At 49.3% G+C, this 23,351-nt stretch overlaps 2 non-coding genes across 2 annotated transcripts; both read right to left on the bottom strand.

Moving 5' to 3' along the window:
* Positions 1-121: 121 nt before the first annotated feature.
* LOC128416770 (small nucleolar RNA U3) lies at positions 122-339 on the bottom strand. Its single transcript, XR_008331290.1, has one exon. It is a non-coding gene; the product is annotated as a small nucleolar RNA U3 (small nucleolar RNA).
* A 4,496-nt stretch (positions 340-4,835) lies between these two features.
* LOC128416771 (small nucleolar RNA U3) lies at positions 4,836-5,053 on the bottom strand. Its single transcript, XR_008331291.1, has one exon. It is a non-coding gene; the product is annotated as a small nucleolar RNA U3 (small nucleolar RNA).
* Between the last annotated feature and the right edge of the window lie 18,298 nt (positions 5,054-23,351).

Below are 23,351 nucleotides of genomic sequence, written 5' to 3'. Positions count from 1 at the left end.
AACTAAGAGGAAGAATTGAGCAAACCAAAGCTGGGCAAAGAGGAAAGTCTTCACCTGTTATCTTTTTTTTTTCTTCTTTTTTTTCCCTTTTTTTTCCTTTTTTTTTTCTTTTTCTTCAGGAACCACTCAGTCTGTGTTCTCTCCCTCCAACCTCCTTAACAAAAAGAAGGCGGAACGGTCATCAATAGCAGGCAGCAGCTGCAAAATGCAACACTGCCTGCTCGCTTCGCGCTCAGAAGAGAACACTTTTACTCTTCCTCGTGGTTTCCGCGGCCAATCACTTTCGAGTACACTTCTCTAGTTACAAACTATAGAAATGATCCCTGAAAGTATAGTCTTTGTCTTCACCTGTTATCAATTAACCTTCCAACACCGGCCAACTGTTGGATTCAGGATGCTCAGAACCAAGAGACGGCTGCTCACCATTTGCCGTCAGGCTCAGAAGAGAACAGGCAGTGAATGTCGATCTTCCAAGGAAGGCGGAAGATGAACAACTTTGGCTGCAGGAGCTGAGTTCTGCCCTAAGTGCAGCCTCAGCGCCATCTTCCAGGGCTGCCCCACATAGAATGCATTGCAGTAATCCAACTGGTGGCTGGGAGGTTAGTAGACCATGGATCCTTGCTTGCTGGATCATCACCTTGTCATGGTGAGTGGGCTTGCACGTTCCTATGACCCTTGTGAGCGAAGCCGTCGGGAGTCTCGTACTCCCAGCTGGGTCACCCAGGGCGGTGAGGTCAAAGGGAAGGAGCTAGACAAAGAATTTGAAATATACTCGGAGTCGAGAGTGGATTTCATGCTCTTTATTCAGCTCATAGTGGTGAGGAGGGAATGAAAGTCCCCTCAAAGTATCAGCTTTATATACATTATTTACACAATGGGCCCCACGTGATTGGCTAATTCCGGGATTCTCCTGTAGGCCAATCAGGTTGTGGATTCACTTTCATCTGGAGCTGGATTGGGTGGCTCCTGTGGACCAATCAGACTGCTGCATTCTGGGTCCTATTGTTCGAGGATCAATCAGACTGCTGCATTCTGAGTCCTATTGTTCTAGGACCAATCAGACTGCTGCATTTTGGATCCTATTGTTCTAGGACCAATCAGACTGCTGCATTTTGGATCCTATTGTTCTAGGACCAATCAGACTGCTGCATTTTGGATCCTATTGTTCTAGGACCGATCAGACTGCTGCATTTTGGATCCTATTCAACTCAGTACATAACAAAATTGTTGGTGCTTCTCAGTGAGAGACGGCCCTCTCCCGGCACCGGTCCAGTACGTGTAGCACAGCATAGCGCAGCATTCACTCCTCGGGACGTTCAATCAAGCAGCAGAGCTTAGCAGAAGCTGAGACTGAGGGTATGTAGCATCTGGGTTTAGTGGTTTATTTACAGGATCGAAATCAAGAACAGAGCAATCACGGCATGTCTATTCTCCTCCCAGAGAGAACAGCAACAGAGCAGAACCAAGAACAAAGAAGAGGGAAGTGGCGCACAGTTCCTTCCCTTCCCACGCTTCCAAAGAATGGAATGTCACACACACTCTGCAGCACGGGAGGGAATGAAACTCCTGACCAGAATGATCCATGAAGTCCTCAATGGCAGAACAGGCGGATGATGACAAGCGGTATGTTACAACGGCTGTGAAGGCGGATGGAGGCTGCAGCAGAGGTCGTCGTGATCCTCATGCCATCGGAATAGAGCCTTACTGTGCGTTGGTCAGCGTGCACTGATCTACACACATAAAACAAATTCACGCACAGGCGTCTTCCAAACACCCGTCCCAAGCCCCAAAAGTCCCATGGCGATTGACAAATGGTAACGGGGGCAGGATTGTCAAATTTGGAAGCCCCTAGTCATGAACCGGCACATGGGCGGTGGATACAGATTCAGTCGTTCTGACTCAATGAACGAGGCAGTTGAGCAACTCGGCAGCAGTATCCATGACTGAGCAGCCCTTTTTAGGATCCACTCTGCTCACCCCGAAAAGGGGGAGGGGTTAGAAAAGGTGCCCTAAACATAATCTGCCTCCCTTTCCCCCTGACTGGATTACCGCGCCCAGTGGGGTCACCACCCAGCGGTCATAAAAGACAATTGAACTTTGGAACATGGAATATATGGACTTTATTGGATAACACAGACAGCCAACGTCCTGAATGCAGAATGCATTGCAAGAGAGCTGCGACGTTTTAACATCGATATTGCAGCGCTTCAAGAAACTCGAAGAGCAGGCGAGGGACAACTGAAGGAAGAAAACGAGGCTACACATTCTTCTGGAAAGGTCTATCTGAACAAGAACTCTGAATACATGGGGAAGGCTTCGCTATCAAAAACGATCTTGTGACGCTCCTGTCAGAAGTCGCTACAGGCAGTGGCGTAGCGTGGGGGGTGCCAGGGGTGCCGGCCGCACCGGGCGCAACATCTGGGGGGGCGCGAGTCCAGAGGGAAGGGACAAGTTCCTTCCTCCGCCGGGCTCCCCGCCGCCACCGCCAGCCTTGCGCCCTAGCGCGCGCGGCGCCCCCCGCCGCCGCTGCGGCTGTGCTCCACTCACTGCTCGCAGGAGGAGCAGCCGCTGCAGCAGCGCCGACGCCGCCACCGACGCCTGGCCGGGCACGGGCAGCCTCCGCACCCCGATGCCGACGCCGGCGCCGACGCCATCCCCTCGGCCCAGCCACAGGTGGCGGCTGCTTCTGCCGACTGGGAGGGAGGAGAGCTCCGAGGGGCCTCGACGCGCCCTGCCCTCCCCAAAACCCTCCGAGAGGAAGCCGGCGGGCGGGCGAGGGTCTCCCGGCGGAAGGGGGCGCCGCTGGCTCCGGCTCTCAGCGCAAGTCTCAGCCGCGGGGCGGGGGGGGGGGGGGCGAGGACGGAGCTCGGCTGGAAGCCCCCGGACCCGGCCGGGAGGAGGAGAGGCGCTCGCCAAGCCCGGATCTGGAGCGCCTCGGAGCGCGGGCTCCACCTACAGCCCAAGGAGAGGAGGGGGCGGGGAGGCGCCCGAGGGGAGGGGGCTTCGGCTGCCTCGGCCCGGGGGCTCCGCAAATAATAAATTTAATAAATTCCTGCTGAGCCTTTGGGGGGGGGTCCTTGGCTCCTTCGCTCGCCCCCAGCCCCAGTGGCATAGCGTGGGGGGGTGCAGGGGGGCCGGCCGCACCGGCCACAACATCTGGGGGGGCGCTCGCACTCGAGTGCTAAAATCCACGGGTTAGGGGGCGCAAATTACTTGCCTTGCCCCGGGTGCTGACAACCCACGCTACGCCACTGGCTATAGGCGTTAATGAGCAACTCTCAACCCTTGGAATAAAGCTCACCAAAAACCAACAGGCTACTATTATAAACGCTTATTCACCAACACTGGATGCTGATGAAGACATTAAAGTAAAATTTTACTCACAGCTGGATACTGTCCTATTAGAGACACCTAAGGAAGATAAAGTTATCCTCCTGGGAGAATGAATGGGGGCACATTTCTGCTGTCTTTCTTTCCAGGTGGTTGGAAAACTGTCCTCCGGGCATTCATCAGCCGTTCCTCAAAGAGATTTTCAGAGCTTTGTGCAAGGCCTGCCATTCCTCAAGACATTTGTCAGTGGTGACTTAAGAAGAAGGGATGCAGGGAATCCTTATCAATTTTTCAGATGACACCGAACTTGGAGAGACCTCAGGAGACAGGAAAAATATTCAAAATGATTTTGGTTGAATGGAAAACGAAGAAAAGAAACCCTCGCAAAATGAAATTCAACAGAGACAAATGCAAATTTCCACACGTAGGCATAAATAGAGAAACAATTTGTAGGAGGAAGATTCCTGAATCGTCAGAAGTAAATGCGGAAAGTATCTGAGGATTGTCATCAACCATAAACTGAGCATGAGTCAGCTGTGTGATGCAGCTCCAAGAAAGGCTAACATGATTTTATGCTGCAGAACCAGATTTCCCAAGTCATAAAAATAATAGTTCCACTTTGTTCTAAACCAGGCAGATGTCATTTGCAGTTCCAGGCACTGCACTTGAAGTTGGATACAGACCAATTGGAATGGGCAGAGAAGGACAGCAAGTTCATTTATTTGTTTATTACTGCTCCTCCTCCTTTTATTATTATTTATTCCCTGCCCTTCTGGTTGAGTTTCTCCAGTTACTCTGGGCAGCTTCCAGATTATTATATATATATATATATATATATATATATATATATATATATATATGTCAAACATTAAAAACGTCCCGATAGTATTATTAAAATTTGTACAGTGGTACCTCAGGTTACATTCACTTCAGGTTACAGACGCTTCAGGTTACAGACTCCGCTAACCCAGAAATAGTACCTTGGGTTAAGAACTTTGCTGCAGGATGAGAACAGAAATTGTCCTCTGGCGGCGCAGCGGCAGCAAGAGGCCCCATTAGCTAAAGTGGTGCTTCAGGTTAAGAACAGTTTCAGGTTAAGAACGGACCTCTGGAATGAATTAAGTACTTAACCCGAGGTACCACTGTATAGCGCTCTTCATCCGGAGGACTCAGGGTGGTTCACAGCATAAAAATACAAGATAAGATCACAAAATGCATAATAAATACAAGAACAAGAACAAAACAAACCAGTAAATCTCCCCCTTTCAGCAGAAGTGTACAAAAGTGTGAATAAGAACTAATTCACACAAAACATATGGACACCATTAGAGGCAACAAACGGGCACAGCAAAACACAAGAAGAGAAAAGGCAAATTTAAACCCCTAAAACTAAGAGGAAGAATTGAGCAAACCAAAGCTGGGCAAAGAGGAAAGTCTTCACCTGTTATCTTTTTTTCTTCTTCTTTTTTTTCCTTTTTTTTCTTTTTTTTTCTTTTTCTTCAGGAACCACTCAGTCTGTGTTCTCTCCCTCCAACCTCCTTAACAAAAAGAAGGCGGAACGGTCATCAATAGCAGGCAGCAGCTGCAAAATGCAACACTGCCTGCTCGCTTCGCGCTCAGAAGAGAAAACTTTTACTCTTCCTCGTGGTTTCCGCGGCCAATCACTTTCGAGTACACTTCTCTAGTTACAAACTATAGAAATGATCCCTGAAAGTATAGTCTTTGTCTTCACCTGTTATCAATTAACCTTCCAACACCGGCCAACTGTTGGATTCAGGATGCTCAGAACCAAGAGACGGCTGCTCACCATTTGCCGTCAGGCTCAGAAGAGAACAGGCAGTGAATGTCGATCTTCCAAGGAAGGCGGAAGATGAACAACTTTGGCTGCAGGAGCTGAGTTCTGCCCTAAGTGCAGCCTCAGCGCCATCTTCCAGGGCTGCCCCACATAGAATGCATTGCAGTAATCCAACTGGTGGCTGGGAGGTTAGTAGACCATGGATCCTTGCTTGCTGGATCATCACCTTGTCATGGTGAGTGGGCTTGCACGTTCCTATGACCCTTGTGAGCGAAGCCGTCGGGAGTCTCGTACTCCCAGCAGGTCACCCAGGGCGGTAAGGTCAAAGGGAAGGAGCCAGACAAAGAATTTGAAATATACTCGGAGTCGAGAGTGGATTTCATGCTCTTTATTCAGCTCATAGTGGTGAGGAGGGAATGAAAGTCCCCTCAAAGTATCTGCTTTATATACATTATTTACACAATGGGCCCCACGTGATTGGCTAATTCCGGGATTCTCCTGTAGGCCAATCAGGTTGCTGATTCCCTTCCACCTGCAGCTGGATTGGGTGGCTCCTGCGGACCAATCAGACTGCTGCATTTTGGATCCTATTGTTCTAGGACCGATCAGACTGCTGCATTTTGGATCCTATTCAACTCAGTACATAACAAAATTGTTGGTGCTTCTCAGTGAGAGACGGCCCTCTCCCGGCACCGGTCCAGAACACATAGCACAGCATAGCACAGCATTCACTCCTTGGGACGTTCAATCAAGCAGCAGAGCTTAGCAGAAGCTGAGACTGAGGATATGTAGCATCTGGGTTTAGTGGTTTATTTACAGGATCGAAATCAAGAACAGAGCAATCACGGCATGTCTATTCTCCTCCCAGAGAGAACAACAACAGAGCAGAACCAAGAACAAAGAAGAGGGAAGTGGCGCACAGTTCCTTCCCTTCCCACGCTTCCAAAGAATGGAATGTCACACACACTCTCTGCAGCACGGGAGGGAATGAAACTCCTGACCAGAATGATCCATGAAGTCCTCAATGGCAGAACAGGCGGATGATGACAAGCGGTATGTTACAACGGCTGTGAAGGCGGATGGAGGCTGCAGCAGAGGTCGTCGTGATCCTCATGCCATCGGAATAGAGCCTTACTGTGCCTTGGTCAGCGTGCACTGATCTACACACATAAAACAAATTCACGCACAGGCGTCTTCCAAAAACCCGTCCCAAGCCCCAAAAGTCCCATGGCGATTGACAAATGGTAACGGGGGCAGGATTGTCAAATTTGGAAGCCCCTAGTCATGAACCGGCACATGGGCGGTGGATACAGATTCAGTCGTTCTGACTCAATGAACGAGGCAGTTGAGCAGCTCGGCAGCTGTATCCATGACTGAGCAGCCCCTTTTAGGATCCACTCTGCTCACCCTGAAAAGGGGGAGGGGTTAGAAAAGGTGCCCTAAACATAATCTGCCTCCCTTTCCCCCTGACCGTGCCCAGTGGGGTCACCACCCAGCGGTCATAAAAGACAATTGAACTTTGGAACATGGAATATATGGACTTTGTTGGATAACACAGACAGCCAACGTCCTGAATGCAGAATGCATTGCAAGAGAGCTGCGACGTTTTAACATCGATATTGCAGCGCTTCAAGAACCTCGAAGAGCAGGCGAGGGACAACTGAAGGAAGAAAACGAGGCTACACATTCTTCTGGAAAGGTCTATCTGAACAAGAACTCTGAATACATGGGGAAGGCTTCGCTATCAAAAACGATCTTGTGACGCTCCTGTCAGAAGTCGCTACAGGCGTTAATGAGCAACTCTCAACCCTTCGAATAAAGCTCACCAAAAACCAACAGGCTACTATTATAAACGCTTATTCACCAACACTGGATGCTGATGAAGACATTAAAGTAAAATTTTACTCACAGCTGGATACTGTCCTATTAGAGACGCCTAAGGAAGATAAAATTATCCTCCTGGGAGATTTTAATGCAAGAGTTGGGCGAGATTTCGATCTGTGGCCTGGGACTATTGGGAAAGAAGGAACTGGCAATGGCAGCCAGAACGGAATCTTACTTTTGATGATATGTGCAGCGCACAACCTTGTTATTACCAACACATTTGACAAAAATAAAATAAAATAATTAAAACATCTTGGTGGCACCCTCGGTCAAACCACTGACACCTCTTAGATCATGTAATTGTCTGAGCTGAAGATCAACATGACGTGCTCCCTACCAGAGCTATGATGAGCACTGATGACTGCTGGGCAGATCACCGACTAATACGCTCCACAATGGCTATCAAGATGATACCTCAATGCAGGCTTCAAGGAAGGAAGCCAAGGCGCAAAATGAACACTCAAGCCCTTCAAGATTAAGTGGGATGGATTGCTTCTAAACGACTCTTAAGGACCACCTGCTTTCAGAATTCCCTGATAGCATCGAGGAACACTGGACCAAGCTAAAAACATCCATTATTGCAGCCTGTGAACAAACTATTGGATACCAAACCAAGAAACAACAGGACTGGTTTGACGAGAATGACAGTGAGATTGAATGCATGATTGACGAGAAAAGGAAGGCCTTTCAGATCTGGCAAAGAGATAGAAACTGAGCTACTAAGGAAAAACCCTATGCCAACACTAAGGCTGAGGTTCGAAGAAGAACCAGAGAACCAAAGAACACCTGGAGGATAAAAAAAGCTCCAGAGATCCAGCACTTAGCCCACACTCATGATGCACAGAGTTTCTTTAAAGCCACAAAGACCATCTATGGGCCAATAAATCCTGGCATATGCCCCCTACGCTCAGCAGATGGTACCACACTTCTAAAAGATAAAGAAGCTATTGCACTGATCTGGAAAGAACATTACCAGCATCTCCTGAACCGCAACTACCCCATAGCTGTTGAGGTTCTCTCACAAATTATGCAAAACCAAGATAGAGATGAGCTCGCAATATCTCAAAATCTGGGAGAGTTGTGTACACCTATTAACCAAATGAAAAACAACAAAGCCAGCGGACCTGATGGGATACCTGCTGAAGTCTTCAAAGTGGGCAGAACACAACAACTTCACAAGCTCATCAAAAAAATCTGGGAGAGAGAGGAGATCCCAGCAGACTTTAGGGATGCCAAAATTATGAATCTCTTTTAAAAAGGTGACACAACTGATTGTGGAAACTATCGAGGCATCTCTCTATTAGCTGCGGCCGGCAAAATTCTTGCAAGGATCTTAGCAAACCATCTCTTAACAATATCAGAGGTGACCCTTCCTGAATCCCAGAATGGTTTTCGGCCTTCTAGGGGGACAGTGGACATGATTTTCACCCTTCGACAGCTTCAGGAAAAATGCAGAGAGCGAAACCAACCCCTGTATATGGCGCTTATTGACCTGACTAAGGCTTTTGACACTAAATCGTAATGCCCTGTGGACTGTCCTTCTGAAAACTGGCTGCCCAGATAAATTTGTGAATATTCTTCGGCTCCTCCATGATAATATGACAGCAACAATCGCAGATAACAGTGGCTCTCAAAGTGAACCATTCACAGTGGGATCAGGTGTTAAACAGGGTTGAGTTATTGCCCCAACTCTATTCATTATTTTCATTGCCATGATCCTACACTTTGCCGAAGGGAAACTCCCCACCGGAGTCGAAATCATATATTGAACAGATAGAAAGCACTTCAATCTGTGCAAGCTGAAAGCAAAGAGTAAGGTCACCGTAACTTCCATCATGACAGCGTAGTGTGCGCACGCTCAGAGGATGACCTCCAAACCATCCTAAATATCTTTGCAGAAGCTTGAAAAGCTTGGCCTATCACTCAACATCCAAAAAAACCAAAGTGCTGCACCAACAAGTACAAAATATCCCCTCTGCAGCGCCACAAATCCAACTCAATGGTGTAACCTTGGAAAATGTTGATCGCTTCTCCTACCTGGGCAGTTGTCTTTCCACAAGGGCCAACATTGATGCCGAAATCCAGCATCATCTGAGCTCTGCGAGTGAGGCTTTCTCCCAACTGAAGTGCAGAGTGTTTGAGGACATTCGCCTGATTATCATCTTTCAAAGCAACTTGTCAGGGAACTGCCATCGGAGCTAGAGGCGGAGGGAAGGCTCCAGAGGGATGCCGGAGAGGGTCCCAGTAGGGAGAGAGGCAGCCCATCTGCTGGGGAAGGAAATCAGCGTAACACCAGTGAAGAAGGGGGGCAGATGGGGGAATCGGAGAGGAGGCTCCAAGACTCCTCGCCGGAGACCAGCGGAGAGAGTACGGGTACTCCGCTGCCCACACCCTCCCTGCGCAGAAGACTTCCGTGCAGGGAGAGTAGGAGGAGACTTGGCGTCAAAGAACTTCTTTGCTGGAAGAAGTTCAAGAAATGCCCACTGACGGATTCTGCCAGTGACTGAGACAGCCACGAAGCTAGAGGCTGTCCAGACAGAAAGGGTTCAACCAGGTAACTTAGCCAGGAGTGGCGGCAACTTACGCACGAGCAACCCCTAGAACCATTACACAACTACTCTATCCCGAACTTAAAAATGGAAAGCGTAATGCTGGTGGTCAACAAAATAGGTTTAACGACTGTCTCAAGGCAAATTTTTAAAAATGTAGTATAAACACCAACAAATGGGAAACACTGGCCTGTGAGCGCTCCAGTAGGAGAACAGCTTTTACCAAAGGTATCCTGGGCTTTGAAGACACTCAAACTCAGGACGCAAGGGAGAAACATGCCAAGAGGAGGGCACACTTGGCAAACCATCACAATGATCAACTCCCACCCAGAAACCTATGTCCCCACTGTGGAAGGACATGTGGATCCAGAATTGGCCTCCACAGTCACTTATGGGCTCACTGTTAAGACCGTGTTCATGGAAGACAATCTTACTCGGCTACAAGGGATCGGCAAAGAAGAAGAAGAAGACCATGGATCACGTGTGATATTTTATCATGTTTTTAATATTCTGTTGGGAGCCGCCCAGGGAAACCCAGTGTCTGGGGAAACCCAGCTAGATGGGCAGGGTATAAATAATAAACAAATTGTTGTTGTTGTTGTTGTTATGGCATGGCCAGGCCAGGCCAGCAAAAATGCATGCACACATGTCTACTGTGCAGCTGGAGCAGGAAGAACCACAGCTTTCTTGAGGAAAAGGGGGATTAGACTGTAATAGATCAAGTCAATAATTAAAGGATTATAGAATTGTGCAGGTGGTTCAGGCCTTGTAGGCCACCTAGGGCAGGCTCTGGCTCGATGGAGGATATTTACTTATTTATTTACTTACACAATGTATACACCACCCTTCAAAGTAATTACACGGCAGTTTTCATCACAATAGCTAAAAAGAGCAACACAACCTGACTCATTCATCTGCCCCAGATGCAACAATACACGTTGGTCTCTACAGCCCCAAAGGCCCAGTTCTCCATTGTCCTCCAAGACAGATGGATGCCAAAGACAACATCTAAAAACACAACAGAAATAAATCAAACAGGGTATAATCCTAATAAACAGGATTGCTAAATTGGAGAGAAGTACAACTAGGACCAAACTGTGGGAGGCAGTGGAAGACAGGAGTGCCTGGCGTGCTCTGGTCCAGGAAATCCGAAAAAGACCAAGACCCCAGGCAGATGGTCCTCAAATGTCTCCCTCCAGGAAGTTAGGGAGGGAGGAGAGAGAGCCCACCCTCAGGAAATGAGTTGACCTGCTCTTGCTATTAAGACATCTCTCTGAAGATGCTCAGGTGTACTACCTGCAAGGTAACAATGCAGAAATGCAACCTGGCTTCTAGCACTGCACTGACCAGTCCTGCAACATTATCAAGAAACATATAATTCTGGAGATAGATGAGTTTGCACTCCGAGTGTGGGTGACTCAGCTTGTATCACAAGAGAGAAGATATCCACAGCACATGTTACCAGCCAGTGCACCTCGGTGGTGCAGGATGCGGTTGAATCCAGGAATGTAGGAATGCAGAACAAGGGCATGAGACTCTTAACCTCAGGGCTTGACGGTTCAAGCTCCAGGCTGGGCAAAAGATTCCTAAATTTCAGGGGTTCGGACTTGCTGATCCTGATGGACTTTCCCCCAGGAGGCAGGGATGAGCACCAACTCTGTTCTGTCTTCACAGTTGGGGTCAGCAAGGCTTCTGAATCCCAGTTGCTGGAAACCACGGAAGGGGAAAGTTGCTCCTGGGCTCGGATTCTGCTTGTTGGTTTCTCTTCGGGGCTTTTGTCTGACCACTGTGAGAACAGGATCCTGGGCTAGATGGGCCCCTGGACTGATCTTACGCTCTTGTGTTCTGGGATTGGTGACTCAAGGGAGATAACTAAAACAAAATAAAAAAAAATCCTTCCAGTAGCACCTTGTTGTTGTTTAGTCATTTAGTCGTGTCCGACTCTTTGTGACCCCCTGGACCAGAGCACGCCAAGCACTTCTGTCCTCCACTGCCTCCTGCAGTTTGATCAAACTCATGCTGGTAGCTTCAAGAACACTGTCCAACCATCTCGTCCTCTGTCGTCCCCTTCTCCTTGTGCCCTCCATCTTTCCCAACATCAGGTTCTTTTCCAGGGAGTCTTCTCTTCTCATGAGGTGGCCAAAGTATTGGAGCCTCAGCTTCACGATCTGTCCTTCCAGTGATCACTCAGGGCTGATTTACTTAAGAATGGATACGTTTGATCTTCTTGCAGTCCATGGGACTCTCAAGAGTCTCCCCAGTAGCACCTTAGAGACCAACTAAGTTTGTTATTGGTATGAGCTTTCGTGTGCATGCACGCTTCTTCAGATATGAAAGCTCATACCAATAACAAACTTAGTTGGTCTCTAAGGTGCTACTGGAAGGAAAATTTTTATTTTGTTTCGACTACGGCGGACCACCATGGCTACCTACCTGTAAACAGATAACTGAAGGCAGCCTCCATGTTTGCTGCCAAGGGGAAAGCAGGCAGAAACCATCTTTTTCATGGAATCATAGCATTGCCGAGATGGAAGGGGCTCCAAAGGATTCCCCTACAAATCAGGAATCCCACCGGTGGCCTGGATACAGAAGGAGCCTGATTTCTGGAGGCCCCAGAGCAGAACAGAGCTGCCTTCCTCCAGAATTTGGCAGGATCAGCTGTTGATATTCAGGCGGAGCCGTGGGACGCAGCTATGATGCCCTGGGGCACTGGCTGATTTCTGCTCTTCCCGTTGGCACCTTGTCCTTCTCGCGCTCCTGCTGGCTGTGTAGGTGGCGCAGGCAGTCCCAAGCAGCTTATTAGAGAATGGAATTGGTCTGTCTAACGGGAGGCCCTTGCAAGTCACCTTGCAAGCTGGTCACGTCACTCGGCAAACTGCTCCACCCAAGCAATTGCTTATATCCCGGTATGGCTAAATCCCCGGCACTTAGAGCTGTCTCTCAGCACCACCACCATGAAGCCAGGTGGCCTCTTGCTCCTTCTGGGGTCCTTGGTCCTCTGGACTGCCCTGCTGGCTGCACCGCACACAGGTGAGTAGAGGCAGCTGTTGTCCTGGCAGGTGCTGGGATGCAAAGCCAAGGCGCCTGCCAGGTGTGGGGAGGAGCGGTTTTATTTTCCTGGGGAAAATTAAGGAATGGTTTTGCAATGACGAAAAGGACTAGATGTACAATTCTGGTCCTTGCATGGAAAAGGCTGACTTGCCACTACCCCCCCCTGCTCTTTGAGATGGAGCCATGCGCCTTTACTTTGGCAGGCACAAATCCAACAGGGAATGCTCTCCTAGCATGCAGAGGGGGGGAAGCTTCACCTGCAGAACTCCTGCATGCCATCTACGTAGCTGCTCTTTTCCTGATGTCAATGGAGACATTCATTTTTCACATTTCTCTTTTTCACAAGCTGAAATGCAGCTATCCCTCAAAACGGAACCAAATCTCCTGCCAAGGATGTGTGCGAAAATGCCCATATTGGTGAAAAAAATGTAGAAACGTACACCATAAGAGGGAAATTGCTTGTGGAGATTAGGACCAGAGGCATACCTGGGGGCTGGCAAAATCGGCCCCTCTTGGGGGCGCAGGCCTGAGGGACCCCGACAATGATCACCCCAGAAATCTGTCTTCACTTATCTGTGTAAGGCTGTGAGTTCAGATGAGAGTTGGGAGCTGAGCAGTAGCAGAAAAGGCAAGGCGGGAGAAAGGTAGACTGCCCTGAGACTTGTGGGTATAAGGTGGTATACACATTTTAATAATAATAATAATAATAATAATAATAATAATAATAATAATAGACGGCTGGAGACTATGGAGTGTGTGCTGTGTATGGCGAGATCTAATGTGGGAGAAGTTTTCCATCCTCTTGCACAACAGCACAAAAGTGTGCAATTCTTTCCCCCTTTTCCTTGCCTTCACTCCAGACACTTCAAGTGCTTGGGATGCATAAAAGGTAGTAATTTCTAATGCAGCTATTGTTGTAAAGTGTTTTTTTCCCCAGGGGGGAAGGATGCTGATACGGCTCCTTGCCCAGAGCACAGGGGGCCTCTTGTTAGGACTGCACAATTGCACACAAAAGGTTTCCATGGGGAGAAAAGCATTTTTAAAAAGGGGGACAATTTTTTAATGCAGATCTTTATGCGACTGACATTCACTCAGAGTTGACCCATTGAAATTAGCATCCACGACTCACTTAGGTTCATTTCAATGGGTCTACTCTGAATAAAAGTTAGTTGAACACAAGCGTGAAACACAAAATTTGCAAATTGACGCAGGGGTGCGTGTTGAGCCCGCTTTTATATACACTCTATACAGCTGACTGTGCCCCCAATTACCCCAGTAATAAGATCATTAAGTTTGCAGATGATACAACGGTGGTTGGTTTAATCACGGTTGGAGAGGGGGAGGCGGCCTATAGGAAGGAAGTTGAGCAATTGGGGGAGTGGTGCAGGAAAAACAACTTACTCCTTAACTTAAAGAAAACAAAAGAGATTATTGTGGACTTTAGGAAATGTAAATTGAATATTCAGGCACTTATTATTGAGGGGAAGTGCGTGGAACAGGTCTCGGTGTTTCGATTTCTGGGAATGGAGTTGAGAGACGACCTAACCTGGGGAGAGAACAGCAAAGACCTGGTGAAGAGAGCACAGCAGAGGTTATATTTTCTGAGAATCCTCTGGGAAAACAATCTCTCAAAGGACCTGTTGATGGCATTTTACCATTGTACTGTGGAGAGCGCATTAACTTATGTTCTATGTGTTTGGTTTGGGAGCTGCATGGTCTGGGAAAAAACAATGTTGTCCAGGGTTGTAAAGACTGCGGAGAGAAGAATTGGGTGCACTCTTCCCACCTTGGAACAAATCTATGCTTCCAGGTGCCGTAAGAAAGCGGCAGAGACAGCACAGGATAGTGCGCACCCCGGAAATGATCTCTTTCAGCTTCTGCCTTCTGGAAGAAGGTCCAGGGTTATAAAGGCCAGGACTAGCCGCCTGAAAAACAGTTTCTATCCAAATGCAAATTTAGGTTTTAAACACATTGTAAGATAGTCTTTGGGACGTGGGTGGCGCTGTGGGTAAAAGCCTCAGCGCCTAGGGCTTGCCGATCAAAAGGTCGGCGGTTCAAATCCCCGCGGCGGGGTGCGCTCCCGCTGCTCGGTCCCAGCACCTGCCAACCTAGCAGTTCGAAAGCACCCCTGGGTGCAAGTAGATAAATAGGGACCGCTTACTGGCAGGAAGGTAAACGGCGTTTCCGTGTGCTGCGCTGGCTCGCCAGAGCAGCGATGTCACGCTGGCCACGTGACCCGGAAGTGTCTCCGGACAGCGCTGGCCCCCGGCCTCTTGAGTGAGATGGGCGCACAACCCTAGAGTCTGTCAAGACTGGCCCGTACGGGCAGGGGTACCTTTACCTTTAAGATAGTCTTTATAGGAGTATATTGTATTTAAAAATGGGGTATCAGAGTTTTTAGGAGGTCAACCAGGCTGGGATAGCTGGGAAAGCAGGCTTGTCGGTTTTTGAATGTCTGATGTAGATTTTTTCAGTTTTGTTGTTCTGTATGGGACAATGACTATACAGTGGTACCTCGGGTTACATACGCTTCAGGTTACATACGCTTCAGGTTACAGACTCCGCTAACCTAGAAATAGTGCTTCAGGTTAAGAACTTTGCTTCAGGATGAGAACAGAAATTGTGCTCCGAGGGCGCGGCAGCAGCAGCAGCAGGAGGCCCCATTAGCTAAAGCAGTGCTTCAGGTTAAGAATAGTTTCAGGTTAAGTACGGACCTCCGGAACGAATTAAGTACTTAACCCGAGGTACCACTGTAAAGATTATTGTATCGTAAGAAGTGGGTGGGTGGAACAAAATCAAGATTGGAAAGACGGGAACTGAGGACGGAAGCACCTTCAGGAACAGGAATTTAGCACAGGATCCAACCATCACCAGGCAGAGGCTTGGCTCAGTATATTACTGTGATGAGCGTCACCCTAGAGATCAAAATTGGGCTGCTGTTTCAAAGCAGGATTTCGTCTCACAGCACATAACTCAACTGCGGAGTAGAGTCCCAGATGGTGCTTACGGCCACAAATTTGGAGCACTTTCAGAGGGAATTTGGCCTATTCATGGGGCAGGGAGGCCTTGCGAAGAGGAGAAGGGAGAAGCTCCTTAGGGTGCTAGTAACACCCCACACCTGACTGGTGTGTAACCTGTAAGTGGGTCTGACTATTCTCAGTTCTCTTTTTCTAGAAAAAAACAAGTCCTGGAACTCACAATGGATGCCTCCCTTGTTCTCTTATAATGGTAATGGTGCCCACCTGAGAGGTACTGGAACTGAGTTCCAACTGAGAAAAAAGCCCTGGCTATTCTACCTGGCGGACATGGGTGGCGCTGTGGGTTAAACCACAGAGCCTAGGACTTGCCGATCAGAAGGTCGGCGGTTCGATTCCCCGCGACGGGGTGAGCTCCCGTTGCTCGGTCCCTGCTCCTGCCAACCTAGCAGTTCGAAAGCACATCAAAGTGCAAGTAGATAAATAGGTACCACTCCGGCAGGAAGGTAAACGGCATTTCCGTGTGCTGCCAGAAGCAGTTTAGTCCTGCTGGCCACATGACCCGGAAGCTGTACGCCGGCTCCCTTGGCCAATAAAGCGAGATGAGCGCCGCAACCCCAGAGTTGGCCACGACTGGACCTAATGGTCAGGGGTCCCTTTACCTTTACTTATTCTACCTGGCAGGCAGGGCTGGCTCAAGACCTTTTGTCCTGCAACCCCCCCAGGCTGCTATGCACCATCTGAGCGCAGGGTCCCTCGGCCAAGTGGCAGCTCTTGGCTTCTGCCCAGAATAGCACAGGGTCCTGCGGGTGCAAGAGGTTTTGGGTTGCACCGAACAGCTTGTATAGGCCCTGGGGGAGCCTGAGGAGTTCCTTGTCCGTGTTTCTCCTTGCAGGCAATGCCTGCTCCAGGGGGTTATACCCTGCCCATCTGGCTGGGTTTCCCCAGCCACTCTGGGCGGCTTCCAACAGAACACTAAAATACAACAACCTATTAAACATTAAAAGCTTCCCTGAACAGGGCTGCCTTCAGATGTCTTCTAGAAGTCTGGTAGTTGTTCTTCTCTTTGACATCTGGTGGAAGGGTGTTCTACAGGGCAGGCGCCACCACTGAGAAGGCCCTCTCCCTGGTTCCCTGTAACTTGGCTTCTCGCAGGGAGGGAACTGCCAGAAGGCCCTTGGCGCTGGACCTCAGTGTCCAGGCTGAACGATGGGGGTGGAGACGCTCCTTCAGATACTGGACCGAGGCCGTTTAATAATAATAATAATAATAATAATAATAATAATAATAATAATAAAATAAACATTATACTCTGCCCATCTGGCTGGGTTTCCCAGCCACTCTGGATGGCTCCCAACAGAATATTAAAAACACGAAAAAACATTAAACATTAAAAACCTCCTGATGCAGGGCTGTGTTCAGATGTCTTCTAAAAGTCAGATAGTTGTTTATTTCCTTGGCTTCTGATGGGAGGGCATTCCACAGGGCAGGCGCCACCACCGAGAAGGCCCTCTGCCTAGTTCCTTGTAACCTCGTAGGGAGGGAACCTCCGGAAGAGCCGCGGAGATGGACCCCGGTGTCCGGGCTGAACGATGAAGGTGGAGTCCCCTCAGCTCTCCAGTTCTCGGATTCCATGGCCCTGCTGGGCACTTGTGTGCCAGTTATTGCTGGATGGCATGCTGCCAGCAGGCCTCCTGCTGCCAAGGGCGGCTCACGTTCCTCCTCCCAGGCTTGATTCAACTCTGATGGCTATCAGGTTCAGGTGCTAGTTGCTCAATTAATTAGCATAATTGCAAATTGGAAATGACAGGGAGTCTTGCTCACAGGCACTTCCTCTGCTCCACACAGCTGCCCACGTGAGCCTGGGAGAGGAGCTCAGGAAGTTGGGATGGGTGAGGGCAGGAAGCATTTTTGGTGAACAGGACCATATGTTTATATCCTGCCTTTTCTGGACCGGGACCCCAGGCGGGAGGAAAACAATAATTAAAAAAACAGTTAAACAATGATAGAGTTAAAACTGTGTGTACACACACACACACACACACACACACACACACACACACACACTTTAAAGCATGCACATAATTACAATGAAACAGTATTATTATTATTTATTAAATATTATGTTGATTTACAAAAGTGTGTGCAATGTCTACAATGAAACTGCCTGGCACCAGCACTTTTCCAAAAAGCAGTCCGTTCCCAAAAGCCTGTTGGAATGAGAAGGTCTCCTTCACCTGCCGGTGGAAGGATGATGAGGAGAGAGGCAGCCTGGCTTCTCCAGGGAGGGAGTCCCAGAATCTGGGAGCGGCTACTACTGAGAAGGTCCCCTCCTGCAACCCCACCAAGAGGGACTGAGAGAAGGGTCTCTCCTGAAGACCTTAGATCCCTGGCAGGTTCACAGGGGAGAATAAGGTCTTTCAGATGTCTTGGACTTAAGCCAGGCAGGACTTTGTGAGCATTTAGGTTCACGCATGTGGCAATTTAAAAAAATAAAAGTGCAGAATTAATGTTGTTGATGATGATACTACTACTACCTGGTGGAGTACAGGGTCAGGTTGAAGGTGCTGGTTTTGACCTTTAAAGCCCTATGCAGCCTAGGACCCTTGTACCTACGGGACCGCCTCTCCTGGTCTGCCCCGCGGAGGACCTTAAGGTCCACAAATGACAACACTTTGGAGGTCCCAGGTTGCAAGGTGGTTAGACTGGTCTCAACTAGGGCCAGGGCCTTTTCAGTACTGGCCCCGACTTGGTAGAACGCTCTGTCACAAGAGACCAGGGCCCTGCGGGACTTGACATCTTTCCGCAGGGCCTGCAAGACAGAGCTGTTCCGCCTGGCCTTTGGTTTGGACTCGGTCTGACCCTTATGTTTCCCTCCCCTTGTGGTCTTGATTTATGGGCTACTTTTAAAATGAGGCTGCATTTTAAATTGCATTTTAACCTGTATTTTAAATTGGGTTTTTTCCCTCCCCCATTATGTTTTTTACTGTAATTTTACTGATGTTAGCCTCCCTGAGCCCGGCTCTGGCCAGGGTGGGCAGGGTATAAATAAAATTTATTACTATTACTACTACTACTTTATGTGCCACTCATCTGACTGGGTTTCCCCAGCCACTCTGGGCGGCTTCCAACAAATTATAAAACCATAATAAAACATCAAACATGAAAAACCTCCTTCTAGAGAAGGGACTGGGTTCTGGGGGAAATGGCTTTGCAAATCCCCCCACCATAGAAGCCAAAGGGCTTTGACTATATGCAAATTTGGCTTTAGGAATGATTCCCAGAATGTCACCCCTGCCTAAATTGCAGGAGTTTGGTACAAGGAAGGAAATTCAGACTCCCTTAAGTTGAGGTTGGGTGGCCACCTGGCAGGGATGCTTTTGCTGAGCTCCCCATATTTCAGGGGGCTGGACTAGATGACCCTTGGGCTCCCTTCCAGCGCTACAACTCTGTGTTCTACCTCTATCCCACCTGAGCATTAACACCCCAACAGATCTTGCTTCTCCCTCAATCCCAGCCTTGGATCCCAGCCAGAAACAATCTTGAGTTGGATGCCAACTGCAGCAACTGGGTCCCAGATTCTCCTCCCGCTGCCTCACACACAACTCACGCCTGTTGTTCTTTGTCTACCTGCCAGGTGAGGAAGAGGAATGCCCCACGCCTTTGCCCTCTGGCACAAAGCGAACGCTGATCCTTAAATGGAAAGCTTCGCCTATTATCTTAACAACCGCCCAGTTTAGCGACGGAGTCTTCCATCAGCTGATACCCTTAGTGGGTACAGAGCCACCCAGAATCGGAAGGGACTCAGGCATCCTCCAGGCTCACCCACCAAATTCACATCGATATGAAGGAAAGAGATTGGGGGAAGAACCCTGGCTCACACCAGGGGCCTCCTGGAACAGAATATGTAGGCAGAGGCATGTTGCAACCAGGCCAGGCTTATTTTTTGCCGTCTCATAACGTTAAGCAACCCACGACCTTTTCGGCTAACTGGGTCATTGTGACACGACAAACACATCATTACTTCCAGTTCTTGAAACGCCTGGGATAATTGCCCCAGCTGTTTTGTCACCAGAAGCGGATTCTCACTCTGCCTGTTGAAACTCCCTTTCTGGACTTGGCAGCCCCGTAAAATCAGAAATAGCTCTGGCCGGCAGCCTCTGCAATTTGGTGGCTTCTGTGGTTGGGCTGCCTGGCACTGCCTGGACAGGAAGATGGAGCACCTGAGCTGCTATGGATCATGCATGATTCTTCTCCCCCAGTTTATTTCCATGAATTAATAGGTGGCTCTTTCTTCCTCTCCCCTCTTTTGAATTTTTATTATAAATGCATAGATGTAAGACTGACATTGGGGACGCGGGTGGCGCTGTGGGTTAAACCACAGAGCCTAGGACTTGCCGATCAGAAGGTCGGCGGTTTGAATCCCCGCGACGGGGTGAGCTCCCGTTGCTCGGTCCCTGCTCCTACCAACCTAGCAGTTCAAAAGCACGTCAAAGTGCAAGTAGATAAATAGGTACCGCTCCAGCGGGAAGGTAAACGGCGTTTCCGTGCGCTGTTCTGGTTCACCAGAAGCAGCTTAGTCATGCTGGCCACATGACCCAGAAGCTGTATGCTGGCTCCCTCAGCCAATAAAGCGAGATGAGCGCCGCAACCCCAGAGTCGGTCACGATGGGACCTAATAGTCAGGGGTCCTTTTACCTTTAAGACTGCCATTAATAATTCCCTGGTGTTGCTAAATTTCCATATCAGCCAAAGGACCAACATTTCAGCAAACACCCGTTGACTTGTTGGGTACAATCAAGCTCCAGGCAATTGTTCTTGTTCTTGTTCTTCTTCTTCTTCTTCTTCTTCTTCTTCTTCTTCTTCTTCTTCTTCGGCGATCCCTCGTAGCCGAGTTAGATTGTCTTCCATAAACACGGTTTTAATGAGTCCGTAAGTGACTGTGGAGGTCAATTCTGGATCCACACGTCCTTCCACAGTGGAGACATTGGTTTCCGGGCAGGAGTTGATCATGGTGTGGATTTGCCAAGTGTGCCTTCCTCTTAGCCCGTTTCCAAATGAAAAAAATTGTTATGCACATTCCCCCTTGGTGAGGGACTTGTTCGTTGCATTGCTATATCCGGCCTTTTCCACCCAGGAGCTCGGATGTGGCACGCGTGGTTTTCTCCTGCTCCTCATGGAATCGCCACCACAACCCTGCGAGGGAGATTTGGCCAAGAGGAGGCAGTGCCTGGCCCAAGGTCACACCTGATGGACTTCTGGCTGAGGAGGGATTGGAGCCCTGGTCCCCCCTGGTGTCCCAGTCCGACCCTCTCTGCACTCTGCCACCACCGGCTGGCAATGGGATGTTGCTGCCTTAGGGGAGACGCAGAAAGGAAAAGATGGCGGCTCTTGGGCCCTTGGCAGCCGTTGAGGCAAAACCCACACATGATGCCCACACAATGGGAGGTTTCCAACTCTAATAGCATTTTATACATTATGGATTCTTATTCAGCAGGCCTTTTTCTAACTGAATAATTTGATATACAAAATCATTCTTTCTCCCCAACTTAAATAATTCATTAAGTTGGTGATGCTGTAACCAAATCATCATCTTTTTCTGTTAATTCTTCCTACTTCCTTAATCTAATCTCACCACAAACCTCTGTTCTTTATTATTATTATTATTTTTCCATTCTTTATAATCACACTTTCATCCAGGGACGTCGAAAAATCATTCAGTCGAAAATGTAACCAACCTCTCTTAACAGATCTCTCTGTGTGTTTCCCATTCTTCTTTCATGTTTCTTTTTCTCACTGGTATGGCTTCAACAGGTGAAAGCCATAACGGTGTTTTCTTTTCCGGCAAGTTTTTATAGTTTCCCCACACTTGGTATAATTTTTTTCCTGATTTTTGAAACCTTTATATACTTCACATTTTCCATAACATAAGTAGATGCTTTGTATCTCATCTGTCTGGTTTTAATTAGTGTAAGCCTTGAGCCCTGCTCTGGGGAAAAAGTGGAATATCAATGAATAATAATAATAATAATAATAATAATAATAATCGCCACCTCAGAAGGTCATGGAGGTTTTTATGCAGAGCTTGGGTGGCCATCTGTCAGGGATTTGTTAGCTGCCATTCCTGTTTTGCATAGGGGTCAGACTAGATGGCCCTTGGGGGTCCCTACAGTTCTCTGATTCTTCGATTCCATGACCGTCTGTGCCTTGTATCCTCCTTTCTAGGTCCAGAGACCTCTGCAGCAGCAGCAGCAGCAGCATCTCTCTCCCGTGGTGGTGATGCAGTGATGCGGCGCCAGGGGGGAGCCCCTTCTCAGGGGGAAAAAGCCTCCGGTCATCAGCTTCTGTGTCTGCTGATCAAGGATGCAGAGGTGTCTCTCAGCAACTGCTTGCCCAAGAAGTGGCCAGAGAGCCAGGAGGGCACCTCTGTGGGCAAGGGAAAGGTCTCCTCTCCAGAAGCACCCATCGCCAAGGAAGGCGGCACCCTTCTCCCGAAGGAGCCAGGACCTCCCATTCTCTGTAAGAAGAAGAGACCCCAGGCTGAGAACAGAACAGAAGCCGTCTTTCCTTCCGCTGGAAAGACCCCAGTGGGACAGGAGGGGGTCTTTGGAGTCACCTCTGGTGAGAAACCAGCCTCCAGTGCCAAGCCAGCGTCTAATATTCAGCATGGCAAACCCACATCTTCTGGCCAGCCGGTGGTGATAGGAAAGCCAGCTCCGGGTGGTAGGAACAAGACCCACTGCAGACCCCGCCCCAGGGAAAAGCCAGTAACGGACAAGAAGCCAGCTCCTCCTGTTGGGTCCATGGCCCATGTCAAGCCCACATCTGGAGAGCATCCATCTGGGCAGGTGGACCACGCCAAGCCCACATCTGGAGAGCATCCTTCTGGGCAGGTGGACCATGTCAAGCCCACATCTGGAGAGCATCCATCTGGGCAGGTGAACCACGCCAAGCCCACATCTGGAGAGCATCCATCTGGGCAGGTGGACCACGCCAAGCCCACATCTGAAGAGCATCCATCTGGGCAGGTGGACCACGCCAAGCCCACATCTGGAGAGCATCCATCTGGGCAGGTGGACCACGCCAAGCCCACATCTGAAGAGCATCCATCTGGGCAGGTGGACCACGCCAAGCCCACATCTGAAGAGCATCCATCTGGGCAGGTGGACCACACCAAGCCCACATCTGGAGAGCATCCATCTGGGCAGGTGGCCCATGTCAAGCCCACATCTGGAGAGCATCCTTCTGGGCATGTGGACCACGCTAAACCCACATCTGGAGAGCATCCTTCTGGGCAGGTGGACCACGCCAAGCCCACATCTGGAGAGCATCCATCTGGGCAGGTGGACCACACCAAGCCCACATCTGGAGAGCATCCATCTGGGCAGGTGGACCATGCTAAACCCACATCTGGAGAGCATCCATCTGGACAGGTGGCCCATGTCAAGCCCACATCTGGAGAGCATCCATCTGGGCAGGTGGACCACACCAAGCCCACATCTGGAGAGCATCCATCTGGGCAGGTGGACCATGCTAAACCCACATCTGGAGAGCATCCATCTGGACAGGTGGCCCATGTCAAGCCCACATCTGGAGAGCATCCATCTGGGCAGGTGGACCACGCCAAGCCCACACCTGGAGAGCATCCATCTGGGCAGGTGGCCCATGTCAAGCCCACATCTGGAGAGCATCCATCTGGGCAGGTGGACCACGCCAAGCCCACACCTGGAGAGCATCCTTCTGGGCATGTGGACCATGCTAAACCCA

The sequence above is a fragment of the Podarcis raffonei genome, chromosome 6 (genome assembly GCF_027172205.1).
Source record: "Podarcis raffonei isolate rPodRaf1 chromosome 6, rPodRaf1.pri, whole genome shotgun sequence".
Lineage (NCBI taxonomy): Eukaryota > Metazoa > Chordata > Lepidosauria > Squamata > Lacertidae > Podarcis > Podarcis raffonei.
This window is presented reverse-complemented; position numbering and strand designations above follow the sequence as displayed.